General features: G+C 44.3%; 1 long non-coding RNA gene across 1 annotated transcript in view; it reads right to left on the bottom strand.

Moving 5' to 3' along the window:
- Positions 1-9,576: 9,576 nt before the first annotated feature.
- The window catches only part of LOC118167401, a 1,882-nt gene continuing 1,655 nt past the window's right edge, over positions 9,577-9,803 (bottom strand). The window contains exon 2 of the long non-coding RNA XR_004751120.1: positions 9,577-9,624. This is a non-coding gene — a long non-coding RNA (uncharacterized LOC118167401). The remainder of the gene's footprint in view (positions 9,625-9,803) is intronic.

Genomic DNA, 9,803 nt, shown 5'->3' with positions numbered 1-9,803 from the left:
TTGGGAGATGTAGAAGAGGTAGGGGGGCAGTATGTTGTTGCAAGGTTTACATGAGGGTCTCCAGCCAAATTGGGTTCACTAAGTGCATGGATCAGGAGCTGCAGCAATGGGCTTTAGTGCTCCCCATGGGAAGACGTGCCTACATGAGCTGTTTGGAGGACAGACACGGGCAAGTATTCCCCTGGAGTGACAAAAGTCAGGACCTGTCCTTGCAAACACTCCTTTGGCTTGTAGAACCAGGGTAGGAGACATCCCTGGGTGCAGGCCAATGGGGCAAGAGAGACATGAGAGTGCAGGAATCACCTTGGCATGGTTATTGCAGGTCTCTGTTCTGGGGCATCCAAAATGAGCTAGAAATGTAAAAGAGTCTTTTTGTTCTCCTCTGGGCAGAACTTTCTAGGGATGCTTTCCCCAAGATGGTACCAAAAGGCCACCAATGTGGTTGGTGGATACCACGGCTTCCTGTCAGCTTGGTCCTACTCACATCTCACATGTGGGGGACCCACAGAACTGCAGGCACTCATGGAAATGGTTCATCAGAAGACTGACGCTGTCTTCTCCACTGTTCCTCCTGTGTGGGTGAGGCAGAGTGCTCCATACTCAGGGCTAGACAAGAGTTCATGTAGAATTGAAAGGATGGGCAGATTTTAAGCTTGTTTTTGACCTGATGCACAGTGACACAACTCCAATATTCAAAGCATGCCCTCAAATACCTTCCTGAGTGAGTCCACCTGGAATCCTACTCTTTAAAAATGAGTATTGCATGTTCAGGCCAGGGAAATGTCAGTACAAAACACTTGCTACCATGCATGTGCTGGAAACCCACCATTTCAGCTCCTGAATGAAGGTAGGAATGGGAAAGGACTGCCTGAATATTTGGGGGTGAGGCTGCTTTAGGTGCTGTGGCCATGAGGTGTGCGTGGCTGTGCTCCACCGGAGCAGTGTGAGCAGCATCAGTGCCATACATGGCTGAGCCCTTGCTGCTGTCAGGTGGTAGGAAGGATTTTTATTTTTTATTTTTATTTAAAACCTAATCAAAAGCTGAGGTGTTTTTTTACCTGTCACCAAATGGATTTTTTTTTTTTTTTTTAATGAACTGGCCAATTTAAGAAAAATCTTGCAAATTCAGACCAAATTCCAATCAGATTTAAACTCCTGAAAAGAATTACCATTCATCCTCCACTGGCACATTCTGTTCACTTCAGATGGTGCTTCCTTGTCGTCAACAGGGTCTGTCACGCAGTCATGTGTTGGTTTTGTGCATAGGTGTAAATGAGTTGTTTATACAATGAAGGAGGAGCAGATGAATAGAGGCATCTCCAGTTTCTTCCATTAATCTATACTAAAAAAATACTAATTGTTGGATAATGTAATACAGAACTTTTTGCTTTTATAAAATCATTTCCCCAGCATGAAGCTATGACTGTGATGCTGTGCATGTACATGTGGTGGAGAGGATCTGTAAGTCTCATAATCTAACCGTTCACAAATTTCCAAGTGTTTTTCCATGCCATTAATCTTAATATTGAATACCCTAATCTGTTTATAGTGCACAATACACGCTACCCCCGATAAAATCTTTTATACATGTCTGGGCAAACAGCATGAATAAATAATGGCCAATTTCCATATTGCAAAACAAACAGCTACTGTAAATTTATTTTCATTTCCAGCCACGCTGCATCCCTCGACGGGTGGAGCCTCCTTGCCCTGGAGTGAAAGGGATCAAAGATAACATTCTTCTCTGTCTGGGGGTACTTTGTGGACCTGCCTCCCAACTGCGGGATGAAAGGAACTTGCTAAACTGTTGCCATTTTGCAACATCTGCTATAATTCCCCTAAATCCAGATTTGTCTGACACAGAGAGCTCCTGTTCTTACATCATTGCCATGTGACAGTATAACACCAGTCACATCAAGCTTGAGGATTCCAGCTCCGGGCAATGATAATATGAAGAAAACCTTTTTTGCCTAGGGCAAAACACTTGTAGCAAAGTATTATTCATCTGGCCAATTTAAATCTTCTCTCAAAAAGGTACCCAGAAACATATGCAGCGTGCCTTTGTAAAAGGCTTGAGCTGCTCATAGGCAAATGACCTGAACCAAGAGTACAAAAACCAATGTCCTAATTAATTACTGCTAAGCAGCTCTGATACACAGAAAAGAAATGCTGGTACTAATCCTTAACCCTGTCCTACATTCTTAAAATAGCCAAAATATTGCTGACAGCTAGGAAAACAAAATTGCCTCTGATTTAAAGGTTTTGGACCCCAGCTTAAAAATAAGATAATAATAAAAAATACGAAAAAGGTGATTTTGGAAAAGTCATGTTGGAGCAGATACTCTGACGCGACAGCAGCGAGGAGCCCTGTTTTGGGATGGAAACAGTGCCAGGAAAGCAAAGCCCAGATAAAGCATCTCTGGGCTCTGTGTGTCTCCCTTGGCTCTGCGGACCCGAAAGGTCGAGCTCCATGAGGCTGTGTTGTTCATTCCCATGAGGACACGTCTGAACACCATCCTTAATTTATAACTGGGCAAAATAACATCAAAATATGGAAGGGCTGTGTCATCAGCACCCTACTTACTGAAGCAGGCACTTGGAGCATTTATTGGGCCATAATTCAACAGTCTGCATGCAATGATGTTAAAAAGTAGATTTGGTGCCAGCTGATGGGAGCCACATTTTTGTGATGGTTTCCTCTCAAAAGGGTGATAGCAGCTTTGTCTCACAGAGGGGAAAATCACATTTTTCTGTATTTGGTAGTTAAGTGTCTCGTGGTGGAGCTGGTTGCAGTTTTGTGCCTTGGGAGTGCAGGGAAGTGTCCATCTGAGAACAGAACCAGAACATCAGCTAGAGGGAGAGGGCTGCCTGCAGGGAGCAAGTGTAGGTGCTGTCCTTTCATATCTCAGTGGTTTCAGACATCACATCCAACACAAGCTCCCTTTTGGTATTTCCAGACAATGTCTCGGACACATCTGCAGTTCCCATTTCTGTAGAACCAGACCGTATCACTGATTCCACATTTGCTTTCTCATCTCAGCAGGGCATTGTCTTTATTTTCAGGTGAGGAAGGGATGCTAAGAGACTTGCCTGAGGTCATGCAGGAGACCTGTGCCACCATGAGAAGCAGGATCAGGTCCCTCATGTCCTTAGACATGTCCCCCAGCCACAGCCATAGCTCATACCTGGGAAGTTATATCACATAAACCTGGCTCTGTTCAGCAAGGGGCTTCCCATGAGGTTTAACTTCCTGCTAAGATTAATTCAAATCTAATGTAGATTTTATTCTCAGTTCAAAAGAGATTTTCCACATGGCAATACTATCTTATATTACTTTGTCCATCTCAGTGATGATTTGGGGTGAGTTTTTTCAGCTGAGGAGCACCGGTGTTGTCAGTACCCAGGGATGAGAGCCCATGAATGAAGGCTGCACCTTCCATCACATAGGACGCCCATCTCCCATGAAAACAAAGGGAAACCTTTTCCTTAGCTGCAGTCCCACTCCCTGCATGTGGTCTGATCCCACGAGCTGGGCTGCAATCCCTTGGGGGCATTTCTCCAGTGACTTGGTGGTGCCACATGAAGGGACTGGTTAGCAGGAATTGGGCTCAGAACATTTCTTGGACAACCAGACCTGGCCAGCAGGCTGCTGGGGGCTCATTAATGGCAGGGAGCCCCAAACCACTTGCCCATGAACCTTTCCTTCTGCCCATGCAGGCTGTGACTCTGAAAGCCCTGCCTAATCTTCACAGTCCTTGTTAGAGAGGATGCGTAAGGATGTGTCAGCAGTCCTTGGTCACTCCGCTATTATGAATTTAATGCCTAAGAGATGTCCTCAGCGATGACACAGCTTAATGCTGGCTCTGAGTGTGTAAGCGCTGACTCACCCAGCTCCAACATTTCCACCCTGGGGGCGATTCCCCTGCTTGGTTTTGCTTCTCACCCCCTGCTGACAGTGGGGTGCAGCATCCCCCTGCCAGCCCAGATAGCACCGGTCCCCAGGCACCCCCACTGCCTCCCTTCCATCCCACCCCGACACCCCTCAGGGGGGTTTCTGCCCCAGATTGCCCTCCAGCCCAGCCCATATGGGAACAAATACCCAACTGGCTTTGATTATCCAGGTGTGTATGATGGATGGGGCTCCCCAGATCACTTGCCATGGCTCTGCGGGTCATGGGGACTTCTAGTACCCCTGTCCTGATGGCTGTCTGTAGCTAGGACCACCACTCAACAGCTCATTACAGAAGGTATTTTTGTTTTCATAAGAGTTAAATATTATCATGGAAAGTGCTCGTTTCCATAATCCACACAATTACATAAAATCAGGATTTCCCTCCTCGTCATTACTATCTTTTAAAATTATTTGCAGGGACATAAGAGTGATGTCTGCAGTCTTGCTCATTTCCTAGACAAACATTTTTGTTAAATCCACATCCCTCATTTTAACTTTTTTTTTTTTTTTTTTTTTTTTTCCTTCCGTAAAGCACTCTTGCGATCTTCCTAAATTTGGCTGTGCCACCATTTCATTTTGCTAATACCCCTTGAAACTGTTAACACTTTTTCCTGACTACTTTCCTAGTGGATACGAAGCAAAAAGGAAGAAAGGCTACTGTCAAATTGATTAAGTGAAAGCTCATTAGAGAAAGTAACAAGAGGTAAAATCTGCATATGCATTGCAGAAATGTGTCTGATCTTGCTAAGTTGTGAAAAGACAAAATAAGCTCAAACCTCCTTGTGCTGTAAGTAGTTGGGAGAGATGGGGGGTGGGGAGGGGAAGGGCTCCCAAACCATGTTACATTAACTGTTCCTGCTTAGAAATAGGCATTAGAGCAGCCCCTGCTCACACCACTTCAGTGAAGGGCTTGCCGGTGTTTTAATGAAAAATCCTGATTTACGGGGTCTGTGCCTGAGCAGTAAAAAAATCACTCTTTCTTGAACCCTGATAAACAGGACTCCATTGCAAAATCTCTAAAAAAATCTCCAAAAAAATAGTTTTGATGGTGATCCATTCCTTAAAAGAAACGTGAAGAGAACTAAAGCCAGTATAAATTCTTTCTGTGTAAATTCTTAGAGGTAAAAAATATTTTTGTTTTCTCTTTTCTTTTCTTTTTTTTTTTTTCGTTATCAAGTGAGGTTTGTGAAATTGTTGGCCTGAGATAGGGAAGACCCCATGCTGGCTTTAAGGACTGAGGCAGTTGGATTATGGATGTCCCTCAGTGTCACCCTGCCTGGGGACATGTGGAAGGATGGCTGGAGCTGGATGCGCCCTGCCTTGGGAGCACCTCTGGGGTGCATCCAAGTTTTGTAAGCCTGTTTCTGGCTATTGCACTCTGACCAGTCATCCTACCCACTCCAAGGTGAGGTCTGCAGGTGAACTTCATGGTTCCCCCATAATTTGTCCCCCAAAATTTTTCCCCAAAGCCTCCAGTGATGTCCCTGGGATGCTTCAATCCTGTGCAGCATTTCGGGGAGGCATAGACCCCACTGCAATGGCTGCAGTGTAAATTGACATTAATTACTGAAAAATTAGATATAAATATTAATGTGACTTGGAGTGTGGGCTGCACATCTCCTTCCACAGGTGCTCTTGTGAGAGGCAGAGGGGAGCAGCAACCTGCCCTTGCTGCTACCGTAAAGGCGTAAGCAATACCTGCAAGGCTTGCTCTTAAACACACTCACTGGCAGATTTTGTTTCTCCTGCCATTATTTTTAAACATATACACCCCAATTAAAAAAAAAAAAAAAAAAAAAAAAAGAAGAAGAAAGAAAAGGAATACTGAAATACCAAGCTAAAGTAACTGGATAACTTTGACTTTAATCCATAAAAGACAGATTTACGGTTCAGGCTAAAACTCCAGGCTGACATCTAACCTGACACAAATATGCAGTTGCGTGTAAGAGTCCTTGTTAAAAAAAAAATGCTGGGAATCTGCATGCATAAGCCTGGTGGTGCTGATTTAAATGGGAAAATGTATCTGTTTGGGAGGTAGACCACACGTCTGAAAGTTATGAAAGGGAACACCGATAATAACCATCTGTGGCAGAGCACGTTCCTTGGAATGTGGAAATTACTGTATTACAACAAAGCTGTTGTTTCCACCAGGGTGTTTTGTAGCCCGGCTCATAATATTATGTATTTCGGCAGATCCTTGTAATTACAAATTTAAGACTTAAATCCTCGGCTTTTCTTTATGTTCTTAAACTACCCCTATAGGTATCCTCACTCCAAGCTTAAATCAGACCCAAAATACAAGGTGAAATGGGGCTGGTTGAATTCCTGCACTTTATAATGATATTTATTAAGCTAGTTTTGAAGAGAAATGTTGAGCTGAGTATTTCATTTAAATCCAGTGTTACCTCCAAAGCACTCCAAAATTGTTTAATTAAAACCAAGGTGCACATTAATAAGGAAGGATATCATTTTGTCATTTATATATAATTTCTTTATTTTGTTAGGGGAATACAAAATGAAGAAAGCCCCCAAAAACATAAAGAGAAGGAAGGACCAGTAAGCCTGATAATAGCCCTCCATGGAGAAGAAATAAGTATACAACAGAAGAAAAGCACAGTGAGGAACATAATGTTAGTAAAACACTCTTAATGCTACACAAGCTGTAGAAAATGCTACTTTGCATTTGGGCTGCAGCATCGTTAACTGTGGGCAATTGAGTAAAGAGTGCACCTTTTAAACTAATTCCTCGTGCTGGAGACATAGCCACATCCAGAAGCCTACCTCATTAATATGCTATAGCGGTCAAATAGGAGATTAATAGCAAAGTCACCTGCTAAACCTACAAGGAACCTGTTGATTAACAATAAGCTCCAAAAATAAGATACCAGGCTGCAAAGCAAAATTGAGTCCAAGGGCAACAAGTGCTTCTGTAATTTATTCCTTCTTTACACAAGGGCATAAAGCTCCCTTTATAACCGTGTTTTCAAGGCCCTGCTGTGAGCTGTAGGTGTGAGCTTTTCAGCTGATTTATTAATTTTAGTTTCAATCAAAGTGTCACCTGCAGACACAAAAATGTAGGCCTCGCCACAGAAAATACAGTTAAAAAAAAAAAAAAATAAGTAGAGAGAGAGGGGGAAAAAAGAGAGAGTGAGGGGGGAAAAGAAAAAGAAAGACCAAAGGTTTCATTCTGAGAAATTCTGCCAGCAATTTTTTTTTTTTTTTTATAAACATGAACACCAGACAGCCTATTCTCCATGAAGCCAAAATAATTCCCAGCCACATAATTAAAAAAAAATCCAAAATTAAACATTTTTGTCATACTTGGAAAGTCAGCCTCAGAGCCGGGAACTCGGGCTAACCCGGCGGCTGCCAAAACAATCGGCCCCTGTTGTCAGTAGGGGGACATTCTCCCCAACAAACCGCCTGAACAACAAGTCCACTGAGCAAAATGTGCAAAAAATTCTCAATTAGTTGTCTTTATTTAGTGAACACTATGGGGTCCTCGACGGCGCTATAGAATTATGGCAGGAAAGCCGAGCTCTTCAGTGGCTTATTAGCATTCTCCGAGGGTTGGAGTGCTGCTGGTGGCAGACTGGTGCCTCCAAGAGCTGGTGGTGGGACCCCGGCACTCCTTCGGCTTTGTCCTTTTGTCCTTCCCAGCCAGCAGGAAGTACGGCCCGGTGTCCGGGGTATTCTGGGATACCTTCGTCGCATTCACGGCTTGCAGCACCGGCAGCGCCCGTGCCTTTGTAAGCAGTGACAAGCATCCTTCTTGCCTGGGAAGCAGAAGCCCTGGGCTTGCCATTTTAAAAACACAGTTAGAAAAAGTGGGTCTGCTCCCTCCACCTCCTCCTCCCCCAGCAGCTTTCCCAAATGAACATTGCCGTCAATGGGCCGGGGTCGAAGAAGCTAAATGTTATGCTGCCATCCTATTAAATTACATCAGATGTTATCAACACCCTGCTCCAACGTTAGAGCAAAAGAAGGCAAATAGGGGTAAATGGAAGTATCTCCCCTGTCCAATTCTTATCTTAATTTAAATGTAAAGTGATTTTTTTTTTTTTTAAATAAAAGTGGGAGGGGGGAAAGTTGGGTGTGCTAGAAATGTCTTTTCTGAGAAAGAGGGTATTTGCTGCTTTAGGGAAAACACTATCATTGACTAAATTAACAAGTTGTCTTATCAACTGCCATAAGCCTTGAAGTCTAATTAATTTAGTACTGATCAATAGCCTTGAATGAAGCATTGATTTCTGTAGCTTTCTGGGGCTGAAGCAGAATCACATTCTCTGTTCCATGCACACTTTTCTCATAGGAACCACACACTTGTGTTATTAACATTTGTTCCCCCCTCTTCAGTGTCCAGCAAGTGTCATAGGAATTAATTCCCATGGAAGAGTTGATCTTATAAATTATTTTGATATAAGAAATATATGACTGGGGTTCCCAGGAAGTGCACTTTTCTCTTCTTTGAGTTACATTCTGCTATTAAAAAAATGTCTAAGAGGAAAAGGATTCAGTGAGCAGATCAATAGACGGCTTAAAACTTGGCAGAGTCATCACTGGGGCTTTCCTCATTGATGTCCACCAAAGGTTTGATTTCTTGAACATATGCAATGGGTTTAAGAGTAGGATCCCTGCTCTACTTTCATGATGGAGACCTACAGCTTTCTGGAGAACACGGTTAAAATGTTTCAGCATCAGCCCAACCAGGGGGTCCTCCATCGGTCACCAGAATAAGAGCAAAGTCTTTGAACACCAATGTGTGAGCCTGGAAGTGAAACTGCTCAGCTGGTGTGGGCATACACAAACTCCCATCAACAGACGTACCATGACCACCAAGGAAAACAAAGTCCACGGGGGGGCAGGTGAGATGTAGAGGACAGCAGCTTGGAGTTCTTGAGAAGGAAAGGAGACCCCAAAGGACGGCACAGCATCAATGAAGAGGTTCCCAGGAGCTCTGTCCCATCAGCTGGCCTGCCACGATGGCTTCAGCCCTAACATTGGGTATCCACAATGCTCTGCAATGCGCCAACACAGCCACTCATGTCCCTGGTGAGGCACCATCAGCTGTGGCTTTTGTGCCAGCTTTGCCCTGGAGGAACACAGGCTGGTGTTCCCCAGGGAAATGGGCTCATTGTTGGTGTCTGCAAGCCTCAAGCTGAGCCCTGCAGGAGGCACAGTAAAGTACTGGAAGCCCTCCCCTGCCTGCCAGCCTCGGGGAGAGCATCCCGTCTGGCAGGATGAGGCCTTGGGGTTAATCCCTGTGGCCATGCAGTGCTGCTGCTGAAGAAGCTCCACCTTTGGCACCTCGCTTTGTCAGAATTACTTACACCCACACCCGGCAGCACAAAACAGCGGAGACGGGAAAATCCAGCCGGCGGGCTTCCCCACTGCCGGGAAGCGCTCGCCAGCCTCTGTGGAGTGGCTGTGGCAGGAGGGAGATCAGAGTCCGGCCCTAAATGCTTACAAATTAGCTTAAGCGCCAAACCTGCACGAGCAGAAGGAGTCAAGCATTGCGACAGGTCTCCTCCGAGCCGTCTGCCTCCACCACGCTCCCCAGCTGAGGCACACCATTCCATTCCATTCCATTTCTTTCTTTCTTTCTTTCTTTCTTTCTTTCTTTCTTTTTCTCCACACTTTTTGCTATGAATGTAACCACACGAAACCAGTTCCTGTGGAAAAAAAAAAAGGGGGGGGGGGGGGGGGGGGGGGAAATGTGTTGGGAAAACAATGGAAAAAATTCAAAACTCAAAAAAAATTAAATTTAACTTTAACAAAATTTGGCCCTTTTAATTTCAATTTTAAAAAAAAAAAAAAAAGAAAAAAAGAAAAAAAAACACCCACACCACAA

The sequence above is a fragment of the Oxyura jamaicensis genome, chromosome 5, assembly GCF_011077185.1.
Source record: "Oxyura jamaicensis isolate SHBP4307 breed ruddy duck chromosome 5, BPBGC_Ojam_1.0, whole genome shotgun sequence".
In the NCBI taxonomy this organism is placed as follows: Eukaryota; Metazoa; Chordata; class Aves; order Anseriformes; family Anatidae; genus Oxyura; species Oxyura jamaicensis.
The sequence above is the reverse complement of the archived record's forward strand: the minus strand, read 5'-3'. Positions and strand labels throughout refer to the sequence as shown.